Source organism: Crassostrea angulata, chromosome 5 (genome assembly GCF_025612915.1).
Source record: "Crassostrea angulata isolate pt1a10 chromosome 5, ASM2561291v2, whole genome shotgun sequence".
Classification (NCBI taxonomy): domain Eukaryota; kingdom Metazoa; phylum Mollusca; class Bivalvia; order Ostreida; family Ostreidae; genus Magallana; species Magallana angulata.
The window spans coordinates 20,631,574-20,640,204 of record NC_069115.1 but is presented as its reverse complement, the minus strand read 5'-3'; the positions used below and the strand labels follow the sequence as shown (position 1 = coordinate 20,640,204).

The 8,631-nt window shown below is 33.6% G+C and overlaps 1 protein-coding gene across 6 annotated transcripts in view; it reads left to right on the top strand.

Moving 5' to 3' along the window:
- The first annotated feature begins 1,953 nt into the window (after window positions 1–1,953).
- Window positions 1,954–8,631, top strand: part of LOC128184602 (cubilin-like) — a 49,450-nt gene continuing 42,772 nt past the window's right edge. For 2 of the 6 annotated variants that reach the window (XM_052854159.1, XM_052854150.1), the window contains exons 1-2: window positions 3,380–3,550; window positions 3,859–3,934. The gene's annotated coding sequence lies outside the window, so the exon portion shown is untranslated. The other 4 variants (XM_052854152.1, XM_052854153.1, XM_052854154.1 and 1 more) reach the window with 4 other exon arrangements.

Here is an 8,631-nt window from a genome sequence, read left to right as displayed (position 1 = left end):
AATTTTTTACTGCTTTAATATAGAAATGACGTGAATTCAACGGCGAACCATACGCGCTTAATTTACGCGCATGTAACAATTTGATTTGTTACCCGTTGCTAGGTGTGTTGGTAACGCTGAGGGTAATAGAACGGATTATCAACTGCGTCTAAACCAATCAGATTTCAGTATTTAACATGAAAGTATAATAAAACGAATTATTACATGCGCGTAAATAATGCGCGGACCGTTCTCCGTATAGAATTTACGTCATTTCTATATAAAAGCAGTAATTTTTTTTTCTAAAATTAAGACATTCAGTATAATAAAATAATTAGTGCCTGTTTAGGAAGGTAACAGTTGAATCTGACACCCTTCGAAAACCATTGTCAACCTCCGCTTCGCGTCGGTTGACAATGTTTTTTTTCGGGGTGTCAATTTCTCCCTCCCAAACAGGCACTATTATATAAATAGTGCCTGTTTGGGAGGGTAACAGTTGAAATTGACACCCCGAGAAAACCATTGTCAACCGACGCGAAGCGGAGGTTGACAATGGTTTTCGAGGGGTGTCAATTTCAACTGTTATCCTCCCAAACAGGCACTATTTATTGTGTTATACTGAATGTCTTTTTTAAAATTTTTAAGAAAATTTTACTGCTTTTATATAGGAATAACGTGAATTCTACAGCGAACCGTACGCGCATAATTTTCGCGCATGTAACATTTTTTATTGTTATACTTTCATGTTAAATACTGAAATCTGATTGGTTAAGACGCAGTTAATAATATTTACTATTTCCCTCAGCGTTAGCAACGCACTTGGCAACGGGTAACATTAAAAAATGTTACATGCGCGAAAATTATGCGCGTACGGTTCGCTGTAGAATTCACGTTATTCCTATATAAAAGCAGTAAAATTTTCTTAAAAATTTTAAAAAAGACATTCAGTATAACAAAATGAATAGTGCCTGTTTGGGAGGATAACAGTTGAAATTGACACCCCTCGAAAACCATTGTCAACCTCCGCTTCGCGTCGGTTGACAATGGTTTTCTCGGGGTGTCAATTTCAACTGTTACCCTCCCAAACAGGCACTATTTATATAATGTTACCCGTTGCCAAGTGCGTTGCTAACGCTGAGGGTAATAGTAAATATTATTAACTGCGTCTTAACCAATCAGATTTCAGTATTTAACATGAAAGTATAACAATTATATATAAGGAATAAGGAATCATTCTTTTGAGTATTATGAGGTGATAATTTCGGTCGGGGCGTGATCAAATCCAATAAAGCCCGAAGGGCTTTATGATAGATTTGATCACACCCCGACCGAAATTATCATCTCATAATATTCAAAGAATGATTCCTTATTACTTATATTTATATAATTTTAAGCCATCGTACGATTATACATTTAAATATTAATAAGCAAACCCCGCTGGTGCCTCGATTTGGCATCATTTGTACTATGGGTTATATAGTACAAAATCGATACAAAGTTTTATAACAGGCGAAGACACTGGAAAATGTATATATAATGTGGTATTACTAAGTTGATTACACTTCAAATACACATATATAAAACATAGAGAGAATCTTTGATAAAAGATATCGCCAAAACCAGCCCATTGGAATTGAAAATAATTTCCTTTGAAGATTAAAAACTGTGCATGATAACGTACGTTTGGTGCTTTGATTGAGTAATGATTAAAACATAATTAATTAAGGCAGCCAATTAAGAGGACATCGAGATATCAGGCATATATCCGATTACAATCGGTAGTTTTGTTGGTTGTTTTATTAAAGGGAGAGGGGAGAGGTAAGATTTGATAAACATTTTGATAAAGGCGGGATATCACAGTTCATTGCTTAAGTGATACATGGAGGATAATTAGGACAATAAACAGTATACCGGCAATATCATAAGATCCATTAAGGCAAATCGGAAAAAAAAAATCTGTTGTATTTATAGGAAAAAAAATGAAATTTGAATCTTTGACAAACACTAATTTGTTTGATGCTATGAACTTGTAGGTTTGTTTTGATGTTCAAGATTTTAAAACAATCTTCAACTCCATGAACAAGAGGAGATCAATTTAACATGGGTTTCAAATACAGGTAAGTTAATTAGATCTGACCTAAATGTGCCTTTTACGTACAACTGTTTTCGAAATGCGGTAATGGCAATTTTTTTAATTCATGTAGTTTGTTTAAAAACATTTTGTTATATTAGATAGTGACTATCAGTAAAAATTTTGATATAAAAGTAGCACCATTGATATACTGATAGCTATTTTGTTAGACGATTCTTTATCATCAATTGAAAAAAATTCAATATAAAATAAATAAAAATAATCAAAACAAAATATTGACAAACCAGCCTTAAATTTAGTAGTCAGAATAATTGACATACAGTGTACATATATACTCCAGTATTTAAACCCAGAATCTTCAATCTGGAGTGCATTGACATCTCTCTCTCTCTCTCTCTCTCTCTCTCTCTCTCTCTCTCAAATTCTTCTACTAAGTTCACGTACATTACAAATATCTCTCTTCTTCTCTCGTTATCTCTCTAGTGACACTGAAGGTTTGTGTGAAGACGACATAATTCATTGTTCTCTCTTTCTCTCTCTTTCAATTTTTTTTTTCAAACCTACAAGAATATTATTTTTGGTACAGATGCATCTGACAACTATTTGTTCTTAATTCTCTTTGTCATGACTTTGGATCCTTTTTTATTGATGGTGAATCATGCATTGGCATCTATCCCCCCTCACTCTCTCTTCTCTCTCTCTCTCTCCTCTCTCTCTCTCATATATTTTTATGTTTCTTCATATTCGGATTTTTTTTTTTAATAAATTGAAGGATAGATGATATCTACAGCACACATGGATGCAACACGTGTATGCCGGCTGGTCGGGTTGCTTAATTCTTTTTTTATTGATCCCTTGAAAAGAGAATCAATTATCATATTCACAAATACATATACATTTGAGGGCTGCATTTCAGGTCAGGCATTTGCTCTGCGAATGTGTTAGGAGGGAAAATTGGAAATTTTGTGAGAGTTGATATAATTATTAACATGCAGACATAGTGCTGTTGCGAGCTGGCTATAGAGCGAGAGGATTTTTTCCCAATAATTTTCATTGATGCAGAAGACGTTTTTTTTTTCTTCCCCTTCTTTCTTCTTCCACCGTAGCTAGCGTATATAGGCCTCTCTAAGCCTGTGTTAGTGATTGAAGTTGACTGTAGCAGATGTAAGGAAGTAAGTTCTGAAAACATGCACACACTACGCTAGAAGGAAACTGCGAGCAACTAGATCAGCAGACGTTTTGTTTGTTATGTGTTCTGTTTTGACTTGTGAACGGACCTAACTAGACTGCCGATAAAAAGGTAATTGAAGAGAAAAGAAGAAAAAAATGTTCTGCATATTTCCTGCTAAGAATCCATATCTGACGCTGAACTAATGAGGATCAACAGAAGATTTCAATATTTCAGTTGTGAAAAGCAATTAGAAAACAAGACTTAATTTCCTAGCGGCAGCAGACGTAGTACGTTGTTTTTCTTTTAAGGTCAGTTGACTTCAAGGGTAAATGGAAAAGGGAGAGACAGAGAAAGAGACGAGATTCGAGAGAGACAAAATTAAGAGAACAGGGATGCTATATTGATTCTAACTGGAGTCAGTTCATTTGTATAATGATTTTCACAGAAATGCGTTAATTAAAGAGCAAGGGGGCCCTAGATCACTTGCCTGCACATTACTTTTTATAGGAGGTGGGAAGCCATCAGAGGACAATACATTGCAAAGAAGCATTAGAAAACTTAAACTGGCAGTTTTTTAGGGGAAGTATATGTAATTATGAATTTTAATATATTGCAGGAGAATTGACTAGATATTGGAGGGTCTTCACAAACAGTGACAGTTTATTATAAACACAACCATAGGAGAGATGAAAGTAAGTGAAAGTATTTAATTATTTAGTGATTAGTTTGGATTTTTATGGTTAATTAGGGTGATAATAGTACAAGTATTACAGCTAGGAAATTACGAGGGTCAATCAAAAAATACGAAGACAATGTGGCTGTCTATCATATATTTTTCATGAAAGTCATACTTAACAGATTAATCCGTGCACCAACACTTATGTTATAGATATGCGAAGTTTTAGTCCATTTGATGAAACGGTATTTTTGTTACCCCTTTTTAAAAACAACATGTTTTGTCACCACGGCGCACGTTAACGTTCAAAACATGACGTCAAGATTAAACACGCACAGTTTATAGATAAACCCCATCTTTGTATCACGCTTAGTCTCTTGTGCCTATCTCCTTACAATTCAAAATGGCACTGAATCACTTAACATCTTATTTGCACACATTTGTTCGAGAATCATAAGTCAGTTCTTCACAGTTTTCATTTTCTAACCATGTATCTCTTAGTTTATAGTAAGGACAACCCTGAACGCCGGTTGACGTTACTTATTTTTTGTACCAAATATTTACAGATATTCTACTCTCTTTCGGACAGTTTGATATTCAAAATACCACCCCTACAAAATTTATTACAGTTAAACACAAACTTGCAAATAATTGTTGACTTATTTTTTGCACCATTGAGCATTTTCACAGCTTGTATCGTCCTTTTCCTGAGTTAAATCTGTTTTGTTAGTACTTCTCCTTGCGCCGTGACGTCCGGCGACGTCGATGTTTTTAGTCAATTCTAAAGAGAACTATCTGTCTTTAGTTACTAATATCTGTTCGAAAAAACAATATATCCCGTCATTATTTGGAACATAGAATACCATGACCTTACTAAATTTGAGGTTTCAATATTATTTGGTTTTAAGCCCGATTTATAGAGATATTACTTTCAACATTATATAGTTTATTGTTGACATAACACAAATTTTGACCGTGCGCCGTGACCTCATTTTTGCAGGATTAGATTCTTAATAATTCTTAGAAGTAAAGGAAGTTATGAACTTTTTTTTCTTGCAAATTGTTTGAAATTATTGTTAAATTATGTCTACCAAATTTAGTAATGATATGACGTTAAGTAACATAGCTATGACAAAAGTCTTCGTATTTTTTGATTGACCCTCGTAACTCATTTAAAATTTGACTAATTTTGACAAATATTACTATCACCAAATCACCAGAATCTAAGTACAACTTAGTACACTAAATAATCTTGTTATTTAAGTTTTTTTTTCAATTTTTTGAAATTGCCAAAAATATAAGTATCTTTAAATAGATTCATAAAATTTCATATCTTAATTTATATCTCATAAATCATGTGCCAAATTTTACATCTGCCAAAATATTGTGCTATACAGTATATTTAATATATTTATTTCATATCGGAATGTTAAAGGCAGTTTTTCCATGTGTATTTAAATTGGACAAACTGAATTTATCATATCCAACTGCCTAATAAACTTCATGGAATTCAATTGGCATACAGCAATTTTAAAAAGGTATCACCTATTCAATATTTTATCACGTCATAAAATTTATAATTGTACATTCAATTTTGCCGATTATAATATTATTAACTAGTTCATTCTTAATATGCAGTTTTTCCATGGCTTTGATTTTTTTGATAATGATTAATCATATTTCTAAAAATACATCAGTGAGTAGTTTTAGCTATAATCCCTGACAGCTAATAAGAATAAATGTTGCTAACTTGGTTTTGAGGTGATTAAGATCTAGTATAATTCCTCCATTGAAACCTCTCAGTAATGCCCAGTGATTGCTGCTTTCATTAAGAACAAGGTTGAGAATCTTATCTTTAGAAAAGATCCAGACCGTAATCATGGCGTCAGAATTACCGCATTGAAAGAAATTTTTTCTGAGCAATCTGATGCAAGCTAGAGGCCACTAGCTTAATTTTTTTTCTCAATTGAATTTGGATAAGTGCTTTGTCAATAAACAAACAAAAAGAAATTGTGAAATTTTGTTTTAGGTTTGATTAACAGAGATTCTTGCAAATGTTTCATTGAACTTATGCCGCAACGAAAGTTACACAAGTTAAGAAATATATGAATTGGATATAAGTGCTTAATTTATTTCATGTGCAAGAAAAATTACTATTGCTAGAACTGCATCGGTCTAGCTGTCCATGTATTCAATTTATCTAAAAGGACAATATATGTTTTTAAATGTGTGTCAACTTTTAGCTCAGCTAATATGTATCTTTAATGACTTTTTATTAAGGATTACGTTTACTCAGGGTTTAAGATTTCAAAAAATATTTTTACAAAGTTCAATATCTGAAGTCCAAAGTTGTTTTAAAAACACAAAATAACAACGTTATTAACAAATATCGATATTGATATCCATGATTTGTTTATTTGAGGAAGATATGCTCTGACAAAGGTAGATTAATATTAAAACAGACCTTTTATTAACACCGTTACTCATTGTTTGTAGAGGTAGGGAAGGGGGGGGATGGGTGGGGGGTGAGGGGGGGGGGGGTTGGGCTAGGGGTGGGTGAGTCAGCAGGGTAAGGAGGATTGAGTATTATGTACACTCCTTATAAATACCTGAGCTCCTTCATGTCATGTATGATGCATTATTTAACATGAGGATTGGAAGGGCCAACGGAGGAGGGAGGGGGTTATAGTTGATAAGTTCATGTCCATCATTGTGGTCAAAGAGAATCATTACAAGGAACCCCAAGGAACCCAAGAATCATGGGACTCAGAATTATAGGAAATCTGTCAAGTTACAGAAAAATCTGGCAGCAATTCATATCTCTGCTTAGCACCCAATTTTCATCCAATACCAGATAATTGTGTTTCAAAGTATATCTTAATTGGTAATAAAAAAAAAAGAAGAGAGAGAGAGAGAGAGAGAGAGAGAGAGAGAGAGAGAGAGAGAGAGAGAGAGAAATTCAGTCTTGAGAATTCAGATAAAATTAATAGATTAATAAGCATACTGAGGTATAGTTAACTTGACCAAATGTTATGGTCTGTGTAATGTCTTTAATTTTCATGGGGGATCATTATTTTCATTGATTTTTTCTGGTACCCCCCATTATCCACGAATTAACCTGATCTCAAAGGAATTTTAATGCAGACCCTTTATTTCTTATGTAATAGAGGATGACCATATATTAGTAGGCTCAAGCTCTGGACCCTTTGGTTTAGAAAACCATGCAGTGCTTTATCCCCTGAGCTAAAGGTTAATTTGATCTCACTAGCCCCCACCTACCCTGAATTTGCAGTATAAATTTCCACAATATCAACTAGTATTCAAGAAATACTGCCCACTGTGAGATATACCATGATGTAAGTGAATATTTAGTTCCTTTTGAGATTCTGATGAGATTTTCTATTTATATACAACAGAAGTACATATGCATTAGACAAATTTCCCATTAGGTCTCCCAAATGATCCTTTCAGAGACCAATTGTGGCTCATTTTCTTCTCATTTCCTCTTCGTTTTTGTGCATCCCCATCCTTTTCACTCCATGGGGTTTATTCTTAGCAACAGTTTGGAAAAGGCTTGTTATATGCTATTGAATTATCATATGATACAATAATTGCTTGGACTTTGAAGATTATAACCAATTGATAATCATACAAAGTTTGTAGATGACAAAATTTTATGTTTTAGGGCACTATGGATATCTAAAAACACCATTTTTAGCACTGTCTGTCTGATGTTTTGAAGAAAAAAATAGCTTAGCCATTTAAGCTATACATGGAATAAAAGAGATGCATGATAATGGTGCATCAATGTTAGACTCTATATAAATATTCTTAAAAAGAAAATCAGCTGTGTATAAACAATTATAGAAAAGCATATATGGAGTTTTTCTTAATGCTTTCTTAATTTTAAGAGCTTAGTTAACAAATTATTTTTTAATATTAAAGGTAGATATCTGATGGATGTAGAACCAATTTAACAAGAGTTTGGACTTTGGGTAGTTGTGTCAAACAGCAATGTGACGTAGGCCTGTCTATTTCATTGCTGGCTACTCAGTCATAGCTCTGTGAAATCAACAAGATTTGTCTGGCTTTTGAGCTAAGACTACGCAATCGGTGTATATTTCGCTTTAAACCGCGTCATTTTTAAATTGTTTTGACGCAACAAATAGATAGCTACGTCCAACCGAAAGTCCAAGGTCTTGTTAAAATGGTTCTATGTGTTAATTGACCCTTTCCCTCCCAGCCTCCTTCCATGAATACAGCTGAACTTTCTGGTAAAAAAATATGTTGGTAACAGGCAGATGGAGAACATCGATGATAAAATTAAAGAATAAATTCATTCAACTGCATACCTGCATGCGGAAGCCGGATCATGATTGGGCTCAAAGACCTTTTAAGGCGTTTAAGTTAAATTAGAATGAACATATCTATAGTTTAATACCAATTAAGACAGCATAGTAGAATTTTATAAAGGGAAGGGGTGGAGGAATATTACCAAAAAGAAAAAAAATGACATCTAAAATTGAGTGCCAAAAAAGTCGCAAAAAATAGCAATTTTTGAGCAAAAAACTCTGCTGCGTTCCCCCTATAAATCCCCCAAAATCATATACTGGTATATATACCTGAGTAAAACATGCATGGTTACAGCGAACAGGCTTCTTAATAATCTAACAAAATCACACATACATAATGAGGTCAATCTTGGTCTCAAAT